The sequence below is a fragment of the Lampetra planeri genome, chromosome 1, assembly GCF_965212315.1.
Source record: "Lampetra planeri chromosome 1, kcLamPlan1.2.h2, whole genome shotgun sequence".
Classification (NCBI taxonomy): Eukaryota; Metazoa; Chordata; class Hyperoartia; order Petromyzontiformes; family Petromyzontidae; genus Lampetra; species Lampetra planeri.
In genome coordinates, this window is record NC_136107.1 from 6,461,019 (window position 1) to 6,480,296 (window position 19,278).

The 19,278-nt window shown below is 46.7% G+C and overlaps 1 protein-coding gene across 1 annotated transcript in view; it reads right to left on the minus strand.

Annotated features, from left to right (window-relative positions):
* INSIG1 (insulin induced gene 1) overlaps positions 1-19,031 on the minus strand; it is a 54,985-nt gene extending 35,954 nt beyond the window's left edge. Inside the window, exon 1 of the mRNA XM_078615974.1 lies at positions 18,845-19,031. The gene's annotated coding sequence lies outside the window, so the exon portion shown is untranslated. The remainder of the gene's footprint in view (positions 1-18,844) is intronic.
* Positions 19,032-19,278: the final 247 nt, after the last annotated feature.

The window sequence follows — 19,278 nt, forward strand, 5'->3', positions numbered from 1 at the left end:
GCGGTCGTATTCAGGAAAAGGGGGGTTAGCTTCCAAGGCGAACTGTTTCTAAGGGTTTGAAATGGGTGTAGCCCAAATATCAGCAGCCAATGATAATGTAAGTGGTGGGCAGCCAAGCCGACGGTGGTTGGTTTTCCACCAATCAAAGGGCTGCCAGGTGAAAATTTGCATGTTAAAGAGAGATTAGCATGTTAATGGGAGATCGCAGAGCCGCAGCCCAGGGGTCGGCGCGTGAAGTGACTGTGAAAGCGCAAGTTTGAAATGGGCGTAAAGCACAACTAACATCGGAAGGTGGTAGGATGGGGATATCATAACGTCCTTCCAATGATTGCTCAGTTTGTACCCATCCTCTCGGTTGAAATTGGGTCTGTGTCTATGTAGAGGTGTTACGGGAGGGCAAACAAACACATTGGGCGTGGTTATGCCCGTACGCGAAGAGATGCTTACATCCACGTCCGCACCGTTTAGCCTGGGGGGCTAACACGGCGCTGGGATCCCCCACGGCCCCACCCCTCAGTGGGGGAGTTGCTATATAAGGCGGTGAGCCGGAGGGCTCGGGGTTCAGTGTTCAGCTTAAACCAGCGAAGCAAGAAGACCGGCTAGATAGGCCCTGGGACTCCCCTGGATCGCCGTCCTTCTCAGGACCGACCAGGGCAAGCCAGTGGCGTGGCCCCGAGAGCCCAGAGCCGATGTTCTTGTAAGAGCCGGTCTGGGGACTCAGGGTGCCGCAATCCCAGCTTAACCAGAGCTGGGTCAGCTAGCCTCCCCTAGCCCTGTAGTGGAGGACCTGGGAGTAGGCTAGCCGGGGCAGAGATTGTGGGATCTCCCTGTTAGACGGGTGAAGGGGCCGATACCCCTTCGAGTGTTGTATATCTCGGCCTGTAATATACACTGTGGTTAATAAATAAGTGTGCCTCCGACTACGTCGTCCAAGTCTCCTTGAACCTACTACAACTGGTGTCAGAAGTGGGGTTGCGGTGCGGGTCTTAGTTGATACAGGAGCATCGGCAACTATTGTGTCCGATTTAATTTATAACATTCTCCCCGTTCAAAGCCGTCCTTTGCTCCCCGTTGATGTTCCATGTTATGCTGCTAACGGGGGCTCGCTGGGCATTATCGGACAGATCCGCGCGCAAATTTGTATTGGGGACATCAAATTATCTGGCCCGATATTGGTCTCCTCCTCGCTGGCGGTTCCGTGCCTGTTGGGGACGGATTTCTTGGCCAACATGCCAATTCGTATCTTGATCGACCAGGGTTGCATCGAACTCCCGTCGGGCCGACGTATGATGTTCTTGTCCTCCCCCGCTACTGTCCGTATGGCATTTGCGACGGTACAGGCGCTGGTTGCGAGGACGGTACGCGTACCGCCGGGAGCTCAGATGCTCGTGCCTTTTAGGCTGCGTCGACCATTTGCTAAGGTGATTGGGGATCGGGGGGTTCTGTTGGGACCATCTAGGGCCGGGGTCAACGGACCTGATTTGATAGCGGCCCAGACCATTGTGAAAGGGGACGGGGACCCCTTCATCGCGGTCCTCAATGTGGGGTCGCGAACGGCTGTGGTTCCTCAAGGGACCGTGCTTGCGCATGCGACGCCGGTACCCTGTGAGGAACCGGTCATTGGTCAGGTGAGCACCGCTCCTCCGTCGCAACCGCATTCGGACCGTGATGAGGGGTGGCTGGATGCGCTTTGTGCGGGATCATCGGACCTGTCCGACTCACAGTGTGAGAGGCTTCGAATCATCCTGCGCGAGTTTTCTGACGTTTTTAGTCAACACAAATACGATATTGGTTGTACTAAACTGCTGCGACACCATATTGACACGGGTGACAGCGCGCCAATCTGCCAAAATCCTTTTCGATTGAGTCCCACCAAAAAGGATCATGTCAAATCGGCCGTAGACGACATGCTAGCTGTGGATATTATATCCCCTTCTACCAGCCCTTGGGGTGCGCCGATCGTCTTAGTTAAAAAACACGACGGCTCATTGTGGTTTTGTGTCGATTTTTGTCGGCTGAACAAGATTTCCGTAGCCGACGCATACCCGCTCCCTCAGATGGATCAATCGCTTGATTCCCTGGCGGGGGCGCGGTTCTTCTCCACATTGGATTTACTGTAAGGGTTCTGGCAGCTCCCTCTGGATGATGAATCTAAACCTAAAACTGCTTTCCGTACGCCGCACGGCCTTTTCCAATTTAACCGCTTGCCGATGGGGCTCCATTCAGTGCCGGCAACTTTTCAGCGATTAATGGAATTGGTCCTGGCTGGGTTACAATGGGATTCATTATTATTTGTTTCTTTCGGTTAAGTCACGTCTAAAGATAAAATAATAAATTAAATTAAATAATAGAATACGACGTTTCGATTGCAACACAAGCAATCATCATCAGGTATAATGAAATAGCGACATAAAATCTAACCAGAAAACTATAGACAGACATATTAGCAGACAGATATCACCAAGATACATAGAGAGCAACACAGGTAACAGAGAGAGGTGGTCGTCTCTGTGGGGTGGCCTTTGAAATACGTAATCAACCAGGCTATGCGTTAATTGTGTGTTGACCGACCCTCTGTGTTGTATTACATTACATTTCGATATTTTACTAGGTTATTTAATTTTAGTGTGTCCTTCTCCTGATTTTCAGGCTTGCTTGCCGTGTCATCGCACTTGCAGCACCACGTTTTGTTGTCCACTCATTGATATGCTAATTTTTTCTCTAACCCCCCTCCCTCTCTCTGCGTCCGCCCTCCTCTGTCTATTTAAGGCCACCCCACAGAGACGACCACCTCTCTCTGTTACCTGTGTTGCTCTCTCTATGTATCTTGGTGATATCTGTCTGCTAATATGTCTGTCTATAGTTTTCTGGTTAGATTTTATGTCGCTATTTCATTATACCTGATGATGATTGCTTGTGTTGCAATCGAAACGTCGTATTCTATTATTTAATTTAATTTATTATTTTATCTTTAGACGTGACTTAACCGAAAGAAACAAATAATAATTCCTGCAGTCACGAAAGTTCTAAAATTAAGATTGAACCACTTCTACGGGGAAGTTTTAAACTTATCTTCTTTTTTCTCTCTCTCTGACTACTTGTTCTTTCTGCCTGTGTCCTCTCTTTGGAATGTTCACACTTAAATTCTAACTTAGCAATCTTTGAAATACGTAATCAACCAGGCTATGCGTTAATTGTGTGTTGACCGACCCTCTGTGTTGTATTACATTACATTTCGATATTTTACTAGGTTATTTAATTTTAGTGTGTCCTTCTCCTGATTATCAGGCTTGCTTGCCGTGTCATCGCACTTGCAGCACCACGTTTTGTTGTCCACTCATTGATATGCTAATTTTTTCTCTAACCCCCCTCCCTCTCTCTGCGTCCGCCCTCCTCTGTCTATTTAAGGCCACCCCACAGAGACGACCACCTCTCTCTGTTACCTGTGTTGCTCTCTCTATGTATCTTGGTGATATCTGTCTGCTAATATGTCTGTCTATAGTTTTCTGGTTAGATTTGATGTCGCTATTTCATTATACCTGATGATGATTGCTTGTGTTGCAATCGAAACGTCGTATTCTATTATTTAATTTAATTTATTATTTTATATTTAGACGTGACTTAACCGAAAGAAACAAATAATAATTCCTGCAGTCACGAAAGTTCTAAAATTAAGATTGAACCACTTCTACGGGGAAGTTTTAAACTTATCTTCTTTTTTCTCTCTCTCTGACTACTTGTTCTTTCTGCCTGTGTCCTCTCTTTGGAATGTTCACACTTAAATTCTAACTTAGCAATCTTTGAAATACGTAATCAACCAGGCTATGCGTTAATTGTGTGTTGACCGACCCTCTGTGTTGTATTACATTACATTTCGATATTTTACTAGGTTATTTAATTTTAGTGTGTCCTTCTCCTGATTATCAGGCTTGCTTGCCGTGTCATCGCACTTGCAGCACCACGTTTTGTTGTCCACTCATTGATATGCTAATTTTTTCTCTAACCCCCCTCCCTCTCTCTGCGTCCGCCCTCCTCTGTCTATTTAAGGCCACCCCACAGAGACGACCACCTCTCTCTGTTACCTGTGTTGCTCTCTCTATGTATCTTGGTGATATCTGTCTGCTAATATGTCTGTCTATAGTTTTCTGGTTAGATTTGATGTCGCTATTTCATTATACCTGATGATGATTGCTTGTGTTGCAATCGAAACGTCGTATTCTATTATTTAATTTAATTTATTATTTTATCTTTAGACGTGACTTAACCGAAAGAAACAAATAATAATTCCTGCAGTCACGAAAGTTCTAAAATTAAGATTGAACCACTTCTACGGGGAAGTTTTAAACTTATCTTCTTTTTTCTCTCTCTCTGACTACTTGTTCTTTCTGCCTGTGTCCTCTCTTTGGAATGTTCACACTTAAATTCTAACTTAGCAATCTTTGAAATACGTAATCAACCAGGCTATGCGTTAATTGTGTGTTGACCGACCCTCTGTGTTGTATTACATTACATTTCGATATTTTACTAGGTTATTTAATTTTAGTGTGTCCTTCTCCTGATTATCAGGCTTGCTTGCCGTGTCATCGCACTTGCAGCACCACGTTTTGTTGTCCACTCATTGATATGCTAATTTTTTCTCTAACCCCCCTCCCTCTCTCTGCGTCCGCCCTCCTCTGTCTATTTAAGGCCACCCCACAGAGACGACCACCTCTCTCTGTTACCTGTGTTGCTCTCTCTATGTATCTTGGTGATATCTGTCTGCTAATATGTCTGTCTATAGTTTTCTGGTTAGATTTGATGTCGCTATTTCATTATACCTGATGATGATTGCTTGTGTTGCAATCGAAACGTCGTATTCTATTATTTAATTTAATTTATTATTTTATATTTAGACGTGACTTAACCGAAAGAAACAAATAATAATTCCTGCAGTCACGACAGTTCTAAAATTAAGATTGAATGGGATTCATGTTTGATTTACTTAGACGATGTCATCGTCTTTAGTAAAACATTCGATGAACACCTCCAGAGGTTGCGTGCTGTGTTCCTCAAAATGCGGGCTGCTAATTTGAAATTCAAACCCCAGAAGTGTAATTTGCTCCGCGAATCGGTGCAGTATCTGGGTCACATTGTCGGACGCTCAGGTATTGCCACAGATCCTGCCAAAACGCAATGTGTCAGCTCCTGGCCGACTCCCACCTCGGTGCGGGAGGTCAGGAGTTTCATTGGATTCGCGTCATATTACCGACGGTTTGTCGCTGATTTTGCAACAATTGCGAAATCCTTACATGCCTTGACATCAAAGGGGGTCAAGTTTCACTGGGGACAGGAGGAGGAGGCTGCTTTTCGCTCCCTCCGGGACGCCCTAGTGGGGGCTCTGCCATTGAGTTATCCTGACTTTACAAAACCCTTCTTGCTCGATACAGGCGCAAGCAACACGGCATTGGGGGGGTGCTTTCGCAGGTTGTTGGGGGCGTAGAGCATGTGGTAGCATACGGCAGTCGGGTGTTGTCTCCGGCGGAACAAAGGTACTGTGTTACCCGTCGGGAACTATTGGCAATCGTTTACTTCATTCAGCAATATCCCTCATATCTGTACGGTCGACATTTCAACGTCCGCACAGATCATGCGGCGCTGCAGTACGCCTTGCGGGTTCAACAGCCATCGGGACAATTGTCTCGATGGTTGGAGATTCTCCAAGATTTCGATTTTGAGACTACATATTGTAAGGGCGTTCGCCACACCAACGCAGACCCTCTGTCGCGGTTGCCGCCGACCTCCGAGTGCGCTTGCCTCCTGGGTTCGGGGCGTTGCAGACCTTCGAATGTGATCTCTGATTTGGTCCTTGCAGCCGCCGCTGATGCGCCTTCAATTGCGGGTCCTATTGAGCAAGAAGGGAGGGATTCTTTGCTGGGATTGTCTGTTGCGGAGTGGGGGCGCCTCCAAATGGAGGACACCTCCCTCCTCGCTTTGCGCCATCGCATCGGGGGAGTTGGTCGGGGAGCGGAAAATGTCGACTCGTGGGGGTTATTCCAGGGTCTTTTGATGCATTGGGATGGGAGATCCCGCCGCCACTGGCTGGTGGTGCCTTCCGCATTGAGGGGTAGAGTGGTGTGGGCTGCGCACGAGCGACTCCTTCACCTGGGGCCTCACAAAACCTTTGCCATGCTCCAGCTGGATTTTTCTTGGCCGGGCATGGCAAGGGACGTGGATGATCTTTTGGGGTCGTGTACTCAGTGCGCACAACGGAGGCCACCAGCGAGGGGGTCCAACCCACCGTTGCAGTCTATCAAAGTTTCCCGGGTTAACGAGCTCGTCGCACTGGATATTCTGGGCCCATTCCCCGCTACACCTAGGGGAAATAAATACCTATTGACTGGGGTAGAATATTTTACGAGATGGCCTATGGCCTGGCCCCTCGCCAACCAGTCGGCAGCAGCCATCGCAGAGGCCTTTGTCCAGGGCTACATCCTCGACAAAGGTGCTCCGGAGCGGCTGCCGACCGACCAGGGTAAAACATTTTCAGGTAAGCTTCTCCACGAAGTGTGCGAGCTCCTGGGTACAAAAAAATGTTGTACCTCCCCATATCATCCGCAAACTGACGGGGTGGTGGAGCGTCTGCATCGGACTATCACGCCCATGCTGTCCCAACAGGTCTCTGAATCCCAGACCGATTGGGACCTTCATATTCTGGGGGTTTTGGCGGCCTACAGAATGGCTCCTCATGCGGCGACCGGATTTTCACCCTTCTTTCTAATGTACGGCCGCGAGGCTAACCCACCTGTCCCGACTCAGCTGCAGATCTCCATGCCGCATGGTAAATCAAAATTGACCGACCATGTCAAATTCAACATCGCTAAATTGACAGAGGCGCTGGAGGCGGCCATCCAGAATTCAGAACTCCGCCAGAGGGCGAATGAGAGGCTCAGGCCGGGTCGGGCACATGTGCTCCAGTGGAAACCGGGTGACAAGGCGTGGTTGCACTGTCCCCAAGTACCACTGGCGACCTCGTCTAAGCTGGTGCGGCCATGGCGGGGGCCCGTGGAAGTGGTGCAGGTCTTGCGGCCACAATGTGTACGTGTCCGATGGGGGAAGCATCGGTGGTTCGTGCACCCCTCCAGGTTGAAATCGTTCGTTGCACCCCATGTTCCTACCACACACACGCATGGCCAAACATGTGAGGGGTCCACCGACTCCCGGAGTCTGACTTCGCTGCTTTCGCCTGACTTGCCACCGACTGTTCCACCTCCAGGTGCACCAGGATTGACGTGCTCACGACCGCCTACCCCTCCCGGGGGGGTCGGGGGTCGCTCATCGGCGAAGCCAGACACTCTCGCACCCGGACTGTTGACACCCACCACTGGGCCAACCGGGGCTGCCCCTTGTGACGGCCCCGCTGCAAGAACGCGCGCCAAAACGCGCAGACTTTTGTGAGATTGGCCGCTTGTGCGGCCCTTGCGGGGGTCGCGGGGTGGGGGGGGGGGTCCTGGGAAATTGTAGATATGTTTTTTTTTTACGGGATGGGGTATTTATTCGGGGGGGGGGGGGGAGCGTCGGGTTATTTTTCTTTCTCTTGTTGTTGTTGCTGTTGTTGTTAATTACGCGAGGCACACACGGGTATGGGGGGATGCATCTTTATTGTGATTTTGTTGCAGCCGGGACGGCTGCGGGCTGTACAGGGGGGGGTGATGTAGAGGTGTTACGGGAGGGCAAACAAACACACTGGGCGTGGTTAAGCCTGTACGCGAAGAGATGCTTACATCCACGTCCGCACCGTTTAGCCTGGGGAGCTAACACGGCGCTGGGATCCCCCACGGCCCCACCCCTCAGTGGGGGAGTTGCTATATAAGGCGGTGAGCCGGAGGACTCGGGGTTCAGTGTTCAGCTTAAACCAGCGAAGCAAGAAGACCGGCTAGATAGGACCTGGGACTCCCCTGGATCGCTGTCCTTCTCAGGACCGACCAGGGCAAGCCAGTGGCGTGGCCCCGAGAGCCCAGAGCCGATGTTCTTGTAAGAGCCGGTCTGGGGACTCAGGGTGCCGTAATCCCAGCTTAATCAGAGCTGGGTCAGCTAGCCTCCCCTAGCCCTGTAGTGGAGGACCTGGGAGTAGGCTAGCCGGGACAGAGATTGTGGGATCTCCCTGTTAGACGGGTGAAGGGGCCGATACCCCTTCGAGTGTTGTATATCTCGGCCTGTAATATACACTGTGGTTAATACATAAGTGTGCCTCCGACTACGTCGTCCAAGTCTCCTTGAACCTACTGCATCTATATAATTGCTGTAAAGTGCCTTGGTAAAGGCGCTATATAAATATCATGAAGATAATAGAAGATTTAACAAATTACTGCAACAACTTCTTGGTTCTTTCGGTAAAGTCACGTAGAAGGGAAAAAATAAAATAATAATAAAACATAATAAAATAATTCTCACGACGTTTCGGCCACAACGCAAGCAGTCGTCCTCAGGTGTTCACACTCACATTGCTTGCAGGTGAGGACGGCTGCTTGCGTTGTGGCCTAAACGTCGTGAGAATTATTTTATTTATGTTTTATTTTTATTATTTTATTATTTCCCTTCTACGTGACTTTACCGAAAGAACCAAGAAGATGAATCCCTGCAGTCACGAAAGCTTTAAATCGAAATTTTACTGCAACAAGTTTAAAGTAATGTATTGATATTGCTGAGAAACATGTAGAGGCATTGAAATAAACGTGTTTTCTATACTGTAATTTCTCGCTATCATTTAAGTTGGTTAACTATAAATGGATTACCCTGTATTTCTTAATGGAATACAGCTTTATGAGGCCTAATTTCAGCGGACCCTACGCGTGATTTCCAGGTAAACATGAAGGCCTGTCCACCTATGGCCGTTATTGTCAATCATATGGATAAAACAACATAGTTTACACAAAATATAAAAACCCAAATTAAAATGAATCAACAATTAAATCGTTATGGACACTACGTAGAAATTACATAACCTAAATTGTTACGAATATTTTTGTTTCAGAAAAGAGTTATGTTAACATATGTTAATCTTGCAACTATAGTTATATTTCAAGCACAATGATAAATAAACTTCTATCTTTTATGTGTGAACACTGCTGAGAGAGAATCTATGCATGAGGGGATAACATTCAAGAATTGTGGATACATCAGTAAGACACCTATATGACTTACTCATAAACAAAGGGGTTTTTTTCACAACCAAAAATTATAATACCATATACGTTCATGAGCCTGTGGGTTTTCTGGTCCAATGTTCCCCCAATATGCATTTAAAGCAGACCCGCTCTGAACCTGTGTTCATACTCACATTGCTTGATGACTTGCCTGACGTCACATGTTCATACATACAGTGATGGTAATCAAATACACATATAGCAGTTTGACGCTCAATCTCAAATTAAATTGTCATACTTATAGGCCTGTGTCTATTTAAACGGTGTTACCACATTGGGGGACTGTAAGGATGATTTACATCTCTAAATTGTGTTCACGGACTGGGAATGTGTCATCACCAGTTAATTTCAATAAAATTAGTGTGGGGCAAGAGACACACAAATAGGATGAGAAAGATACATATAATTCTGCAAGTCTGCTGAGCGAAAGGAATCAGCTAATATCTAAAATTGTTCGATGTGTCATGACCTATTTGGGTAGTACATGATGGTGATTGTTATAAAACGCTGTATTTGTTTTTATTTCTTGTCGCTTAAATGCGAATGAGCACAGATCAAATTAGCAGTGTCCTATTGCTGGGGATTATACATTAAAACATAGGAGCAATGACTGTGCGAGTGTGTAAAGGTCACTGCAAAAAGACATATCCTCCCGCAGCTGCCTAGGACAATATCACCGGATTACCCCTGTTCTCTAGTGACCCCCTTTAATATACCACGGGCACTCGCAATTACAGCCTGCAAAGAACTCCTAATTATAATATAGTAGTTATTTTCACGAGTATTGTTCGGCAGCCAATGCCATTGCCCTCAATTGGTTTATGTCAAATGACCTATGGCCGAATATAAGCAATACAATAAATTATTGCATTGATTGTCGATGAGACGTTGTCCTTGTTTCGTTTAATATTGTACACTACTGACTATACCCTTTTCTCTAATTAATGAAAGCCAGCCCCGGTAATGCACTCAATTTGCAATCGGAAGGTTGTGAATTCAGTCGGGGGTGTCTCGGCCCATCATGCCTCTTCGATTGACATGAGTTCTCATTGTGCGGTGGTGGAGTTTCCAGTTGTGGTTGTCAAAGGGATTTACTTGCCCCTACCATGGTAATGTGGAATTTCCACTGTCTGGTCAGGGACATATTTGAAAATGAGCTCAACGAGTAATTCCACTAAGTTGCGGCCCTTTGTCAATCCACTGTTTGATGAAAGATTCCCTGAACTGTAAAAGTCCCGAGGGTTGTTTAAACAAACTTTACCAAGCAGATCAATGCGGTTTGGTAAATAAGGGAAGCCGAGGATCGGTTCAAACCACACCATATACTCGTGGACTGGTTCGGATATCTACGTCCAAGAATCGAACTCTGGTTACAGGGTTCATAGCACACTGCCCTAACCACTGTGCTACCGAGTATCGCACTGTGTTGTCTGATAAATGCAGTTAAAATGTTGCATTTATATATTCATGAATAAATTAAACGGCTAATCATATACTACACTGTATGTGTGAATACATTATATCCGTATATGTTTATAATGTCTTCTAGATTTGAAGTTTTCATGACTGCAAGGATCCATACTCTTTGGTTCTTTCGGTAAAGTCATGTAGGTGAAAATAATAATAATAATAATAATAAAATTAAAAAGTGAAAACAACTAATTTAGTTGTTTTCACTTTTTTATTTTTATTTTGTTGTTTTCCCTTTTTTAATTTTATTATTATTTTCACTTACGTGACTTTACCGAAAGAACCAAAGAGTATGTTTACGATGTGTTCATTAACAAGGCATCTAAGCGAGAATTCAATGAAATTTTAATGATTTAATTGAGCATCACTTTGCATGAAACACACCTACAGTTCATGTATTGCGAAAGAATGTTAAATTAAATCAAGTTCAATTTCATTTATTAGGTATAGCCCTGTGAGCCATTCGGCTCTTGAATCAGGTGCAACCGCAACAAACAAAAAACAAAAACATGAACAAAAAACATCTTAAAGTGAATATGTGACTGAGTGCAAACAGAAAATCCAAAAAAAGACAGCAAAATATTGCAGAAAAAGCACCGTACACCAATACTGTGTGCAAAAATCCCAGTGGGATGCAAGTCAAACAACAACAACCACAAAACAACTTAGATTAAGGCCATCAGTCTAACTCTGTACTACAACAAACAAACATGGCCAAACCAAAAAACTTTTCGAAAATCACCAAAATAAAGCCATAAAAGCAATGAAACAGTGGTCGTAGGAACTGTGACCGAATTTTCACAATAAACGACGTAAACAACATGTGTAACGGGTTCCGGAGACACTTGTAGAGGTAACTTCTTTATTACAAACCAACAGCACTCCAACAGTCCTGATACTCTGTTACAGCCTAGGTACACAGCCTAGGTACACAGCCTAGATACACTACTCTGGCTACGCTCTGGAACTCGCCCTCACAAGGACGTAAAGCCAGGAGTTCCAGAGTCCCACCACTGGCCCTCACAGCGTCCCAGGGTCCTCACATGGCTGGTCTTGGGTCTTGGGTCTTGAGCTACAACTGGCCCCGATCGTCCAGGGAGCTGCCCTTTTATGCCTTGTCCCCAACGAGTGGTGGGGTTGTGTGCGCCCCCAGATATCCCACAGAGCACACACAGCCCCCCCCCCCCCCCGTTAGTGGCGCCAAGGGGCTTAAGCGTCTGGGTTGCCTGGGAACCCAGCGCCTGGCGCCAAGGGGCTTAAGCGTCTGGGTTGTCTAGGGTCCCAGAGCCCCCAGCAGCCCCTCTCCTCTTATGTCACTACACATGTACTACCAAACTCTGCAGCCATAGCTGGCTGCATGAGTCACGCCACAACAGTAGGAGCATCAGTCGGAGTATCAACATTTTTCAATGCACCTTTAAGATCAGCACACTAAATCAAAACACAGATCATACTTTGCAGCGATCATCCGGAGCGAAACATTGTATTTTAGGCCACTAAATTACAGTGGCAGCTAGGGGTGTACAACTCCTCTAGAGCAGTTTTGAGTGAAGATCTCAAGTTGCAGTTTATTGGCAATAGCATTCCAGACCTTGGGGGCATCAAATATGTTTAAAGTAATATCACGATATACTAGTGTATATGCATGCATAAATAAACAATATATAGATACTGTAATTAAATAGTGACGTAGTGGTTATTGCACCACACTTTAAAAAATGTATGGCCACGGCTATCATCAGTGGTGAGTGGCATCTGAACGAGCCCTGGACAGCCTGCAAGTGACCAGCGTGGTGAAGTATGATCAAACAATCCCATGACTCACACACATAAGTTCATTAACGGCCTTCAGGGCAGTTAATTAACGAAGGGTTAATTTGAAAATGTGATGCAAACCTTCCTATGGAAACGCTTCTTATGGGGTTTACAATGAGACGCACGTAGCACAATGCGTACATATGGCAGTAATTACACGAGGAGGGAAGCATCTGTTTTGAAGCATCACTCAATGAGCTTTCTGGACGGATGTTTTCGGTGGAAGATTTAAGCAGTTCAAAGCCCGGACCAGGTTCTGACTTCTCTGAGTCTCATCGGCAACATACTTGCTCTACTGCCTTTCTACAGGCATCTTCTTACAGTGGCGGGTTGGTGTTCAATGCCCTGCACGAGACCCCTTATCCACCTCTGCAGGAACGCTCCATTTATGCTTGGTCCACCAACCCCAGTTCCAAACCGATGTAGTAATACGTGCTCTAAACATAATTTTGGACATATGAACCTGTTGGCGGGACCCCGGGGTCCCAAATAAACAAGTCAAAATCGTAATTAATTTATTTATTTTTGGCGACCCCGTCTCACCGCGCACATAAACGCCGCGACCAACCTGGCGCGGATCATTCTGTTGTCATGTCATGTTCAAGCACAGCAACGAGGACGAATGCGCAGAGGAGCTGAACAAGCGAATGCCCTCCATGCTCGGGTATGGGCAGGATCATAAGTCTTATCCAAAGCTGCTCAAACTGCCTACACGACTTAAGTCCTTTATTTGTCATAACGGTATGCATAATACAGTGAAACTGCTCTCTTATCTTCATTATTATTTGCGACCGACCAATGTCTGCAGCCAGGATCAATCGATGACAATCCTATTACCTGCAGATATTTAACAGATTAGGTACGTTGCACCGTTAATTCCCCCTGTTTGATAATACTTCTCGTGTCCGTATGCATCTGTACAGATAGTTTTTTTGGCGGTTAAGATATAGTACCCACATACCGCTCGTATCAATGTGGATAAGAGGAGCGGCGACCCACTACTCTGTAGAGTAACATTGGTATAAACGCTTGTTACAATATGAACAGCGCATTGAAAACGCGTACTATTTTACGTACTGTTTACAAAGTGTGTTCACAAATCCATACTGATAAACACGATGATTGACAGAGGGGTGTAAATTATTGTTTCGATAGTGTATTTAAATAGAGATACTGCAGGTAAGTAGTTTTCAGTTTTAAAGGCATAGTTTAACAAGACAACACTTGCCACCATCCTTCAAATCCATTGGTGAACAAGAGCAAAGTTTTTGTTTAAATTATTTTCTACTATAATGAGCCAAGAATATCTGTGTCCCGCACGTGACATCACTCTACGTCGGCCAGCCCCCCTCATTAATACTCATGACCAGGTGACGTCCTCCAAATGGACCCCCCCCCCCCTCCACATTAAGAATAATTAGCGGGTGACGTCACTCCACATGGGCGGGCGAGGCGCCTCCTCCCCCCTCCTCGACGTCAACTTACAATCCTCACTACAAAGGCAGAACCCTCACGTCATGCAATCTCCATACCGCTATTGAGACATCAAAGTAAAAAGGACGTCATCATCAACAAGGGATTATAACCTTAAAATGAAATAGGTCTGTGTCACTGCGCCCTTACAAATTGCACACTAATTGATGCGATGAATATGACGTCTCGGTCTGCTTTTCGCTTGCAAGTTTCAGATTTACTGCAATACACCTGTCCTTGGACGGGCAAAAGGCTAGTAATATAATGTTTATGTGAGAGCTGGGGGCTTCTGGAACCCCGGGTTCCCACCATAAGGTTCACATCATGCTATAGACAGGCTTGGTGGCTGGCTGGCGGTTGTGACGTGCGCAGTTGGGGCACCAAATCTGGTGCATCGAAATCCATGCTGCTGACGATCCTTGATGTACAGTCCAAAAGGGGTGTTGGCAAGCGCATTGGCACCGCTCTGTTTGAACACTTTCAAAACCTCGGGCACAATGTCTCGACTAAGCTGCTCGCTGTCACCAGCGACAATGGCTCCAATGCGATTAGTGCTGTCAAAACGTTGTTCGCCCTGGTCAACGCGGATGCCGGATATGAGCAGTTGCGGGCTTGCCACCATATTCGCTACGTGGATCATTCGGTCCAGATCAGCGTTGTCCAAGTTCTCAAACTGATCAAGTCGACCAACGCCAAACTGCGTGAGGCGCTCGTCAATATCAGGTGCAGCAGGGTCGTCCGGCAGTCGTACCGCCGCGAGGCCGAAATCGCCAAACTCGCCAGCAAGGAGCTGACGCACCAGGACTCGCCGACCAGGTGGAATTCGACATTTGACATGGGCGAAGACGCCATCAAGAAGTGTGTCCCATTGGACATCCAGGATGTGATCAGCGTCGGTGCTGTCTCTGAACTGCAGTGGGCAAACATCGAGGGCCTGACAGCATTCCTGCGAATGCCGCGCCAGGTTATGACCTCGTTGTCGGCGGACTGCAAGTCGACATTGGATCTCGTGCCGGTGACGATGGAGCACCTGATCCGTCATTGCGATCGCGGTGAAACCACTCTTAGAGTGATCGATGAGTCCTTGACCACGATGGGGATGAAGGCCAAGCTGGTGCGGTACCACGACTTCCTGTTTCAGGTACCCGCCATTGTGGCATTCCACTTGAATCCACAGCTGCCGAAAACGACAGACCAAGACGAGCTGGCGACACTGAAGGCCACGATCCGCTTTGTCCTGCAGCATCGCTACTCGGACATGCTCGAGATCCTGCTGATGGCAGTCGCTGCCCATATGGAAGAGGGGTTGCCGTTCAGCACCCTATTCAGCAACGTCAGCAGCTCCATCGACGATGGCTATGAAGTCGATTGTTTTTTGAGCATGGGCGTCATGACCGCCAGCGCCTTCATTTACGCAATGCAGTGGTGTTTTCCCCGCAAAGAGCTGCTCCCTGCCCACTACAAGATGGCCTGTGACTACTTGGGAGCGCCAGTAACGTCAACTCCCTGCGAACGCGCAAATAGCGGAGCCGGGCCGGAGTTCACATGAGTTCGCCAGTCGCTGTCATCGATGCTCTTCATCCAGTCCATGTGCTTGCTCTCGTGCATCGCGGCCGGCTGCCTGAAGGTCCCGTCTAACTGGACCAGAAAGGCGCATAATCTTATTCGTCCGAGGATGACGGCAATGACGAACTTGATCAGGTTGTTGATGAGATCGTCATTGACCAAGCCGACTGGGATGAGGAGGTTATGGAGGACGGTGTCATCGACAGCCTCAAAGCCCAATTCAAGAGTATTCTTACGAATAAAGCGCTCTACTTCGCATTTACCTGTTATAAACCTTTTTCATGTGTAGTACCCCAGTAATTACCCTGTAATCAGGTAATTTGTATGGGGTAAGGGTAAAAGGTATGGTAAAGGTAGGCTCGTTATTTTTGAACTTTTACCTTTTACCTTACCTTGCTAAAGGGTAAAAGGTAAGGATAGAGTGATCGTATTGTGGTAAGGTATAAGGTAGGGTAAAGGTTGGCTTGTTTTTACCTTTTACCTTACCTTGCCACGGACTAAATGCATCTCTCCACGCATATTTGCACACTCTTCAGCTTTTATCCCATTATTTATCCTACAACTCTTTCTAAACCAACAGTAAATCTTATTAGCAATGAATTTGGACTCGTGAGATTCCAATAGTGAGCCGTGCACTCGAACCACGTTGTGATGCAAACCCCGGCGACGTTACAACGAAACGTATAACAATTAGCATATACATATCAATATGCTAAATTACCTGACACAGATTTACCTCCGTAGCATAATTAACTAGGACTTGCTAATCAGGCCATCCGAGGCACACCGTACACCGGCAATGCCGTCGTTATGAGTGGCTTACGCACTCAAGGTAGACGCCACAGCTCCATGCGAACTGAGGCCCTGCCCTGGCAGACAGGTGTAAGTGCACGTGACGGGTGCAATCTGTCGCGGCGTTAATTACTTTCATTGGCTCAAGGGATAGGTGGTGGGGGGGGGACAGGCACTCATTAAACAAATCAGGGGAGGGTGTCGCTAACGAGACAGAGCTGTCACGGGTGACAGTGTTGAAATCAGCGGTGGAGGGGGTTGAGGAGCGGTTGGAGCGCGGGTAAAATTAGGAAAACACTGAAACATTTCGAGCGAAATGGGACACTGACAAACAACATATGGCTGCACTTCACGATGACAGTGCTATGTCCAAGAGAGAAGCCTCGGAGGGCACATTCTGCTTCGCTACCACCGCGATCAAAGCACCCTTTAATTGACTACACGACTAACAACGCAGAGGAGAACACAACGCAATTTCTCCCGATGCCGGCCGGATTTGTAGTGCAGGGACTTGGTGCTGGAAGTTGGTGGATTACTCAGAGATGGTGCAGTCGTGTGTGCGTGTCACCTTCAGGGCTACGAGAAACTTACATGAAGGGGTAAAGCGAGTAAGTCCCTGACATATCTGTTTGGAGTGTATACCATGTGGCATTTCTTCCAACATGCAAAACTTTTCTAAAATAATTTGGCAAAATGTAGCATGAAAAAGCCTTGCGACTCTTTTGAGGGTTTATAAGATAAATCAAGGTGCGATTGAGATTTCAATAATAAATGTTGTATTACTTTATACAGCATTGCCTGACCATATGGTGCTTTGTGGCATAATTCTAATTTAAAATGAAAAGGTCACGAGTTCACTCCGGGATCAATGTTATTATGTTCATGAGATATAGAGCTGGAGTTAATAGCATAGTAATCTACGAAAATTGGAATCAACTAATTTTATGTTTATCGATCCTTTGAAAATGGCGGCCACCCTTGCCTTGTGAAGACAGAAATCCCCGATAGCCCACACCCCTGCGTGACGTAGCTCATGATGCCTATGACGTTACCATCACCTGCGGTCCAGCGGCACACGTGGGAACAGAGGTAATACTTTTCCTCCAATTATTTTCGTACTTTTAAATGAGTATTTTTTTCATCGGACCGAGGCTCTGTAGAGTCATTGATTACTTAAGTAATCGTATATCCCAACGTGCAATAGACTGTCTCCGTTTACTCCTGTTTCTCTCCACAGGTATTAAATACTCTTTGGTTTTTTAGGTAAAGTCACGTAGGTGAAAATAAAAATAAAATAAAAATGAAAACTCAATTAAATTTATCTTTATTTTCACCTACGTGACTTTACCGAAAAAAACAAAGATGGATCCTTGCAGTCACGAAAACGTCAAATCTAGGTATTAAATAGTAAATGATTAATGTGGTAATTCGCCTCGAGCAGGCCTTGGATGACATGGAATTCTAGGATTCGGCAATGCTTTCTTTGGTAAACAATCATTTGCAAGCTAGTAATCATGATGGTGCAGCGGCGCATTTTCGCAATTAAGTAGACGCATCTCAATGGACCCTCACCTGACTCAAATTAACGGACGTGCAAATATTGCACTTGAAAGGCATGAAACTAAAATTACTGCAGGCGAGACAGGCATTCAAGGCGGGGACAGCTCTAATTGCACGCATCTGCTCTCCATTCAACAAACTTCAGCCCGGGGTGCTTCGAGCTGAGAGCGTCTCTGCGAAGCGACGAGGCAGATGGAGCATGTGGAACACTGCACCGTGGCATGATTAGCCTGTCAGGGGAGCGTTCAAGCAAGCAGGGCCTGAAAGCCAAAAAATTGGACAGACAGTTCCAAAGAAATACAATACAATTTGGATCTATATGGCATTCAAATGCCATCGCATCTCGAGACGCTGTACAAAAACAATAGTGCATGGGCATCGCGGGGAATATATGCATATACATGTATTTATAATGAGAAAGAGACAGTCAGTCATAGGCTGAAGACAAGAGGAAAAAAATATTGAGCATGGATATGAATAGGAGTAGGGAGTCGACACCACTGATCCCTGGGGGGCAGGGGGGGGGAAGTGCGAGAGAATGCCTGAGAATCTATGGGGGATAGAAAACAACTCAAATAATTCTACGAAACGTGTACTATTAACAACAGTAATTGCAAATCAATTCCAGAGGGTTTAGCACTGATAGGGAGATTGTGCGTGAGAGAACGTGGGCAGTGCAATGGACAGAGCAGGAAGTATGCAGCACGGACGGTTGAGGGAATAGAGTTGATGACCATCGGGGCAGCAAAGGAGAAAGAGCGAGAACCGCGTGCTCAGCGAAGGTTGACTCGGTGAGGTCTTCGACAGAAGGCCTTGGCTGCTGGAGCACAGCATGGTCGCTCCAGCTTCCCCTGAAGCACAACCCACTCACTTTCTCTTCCGTATGCGCCCACAAACCCAGCACTCAGGCTCGCCAGAATAATGTGTTAATTGACGTGGTGTGTTCGGGGTGTGTTGTATCACCAAGCTGCTTGTCTTTTACTCACCTTTGCAATGTGGGCCGTAGTAGACTGAGATGCGGGAGGGACATGGTAAGCCTCTCCGTCCTGCATCTTGTCTGTGTGCTCGTGTATATCTACATGTCCCCGTGCCCCACCACATTCATTTAAAGGTACACCTAGCCTGGCACAGTGGTGATTCTGATGAATGCTGATTGTCGTCTGTGTGTGCGTGTGCCTGTGGGTAACATTAGTGGCGATGACCTGAACTGGCTTTGGGCCTCCCCTCGGATGACGCAGGTTTAAATGAGCACCTGGTGTGGTGTGTAAGCAGCACTGGAGATACAAAGGCGGCGACTATGCGTGTTGTCCACACCACCCTCTCGTGAGCCATGCAGGAATAGGTGTTTGCAAACAGCAGTTTCCCCAACAGTATATATGGCTATAGGGGAATGTATTTTGTCTTTGTATATGTGTGTATG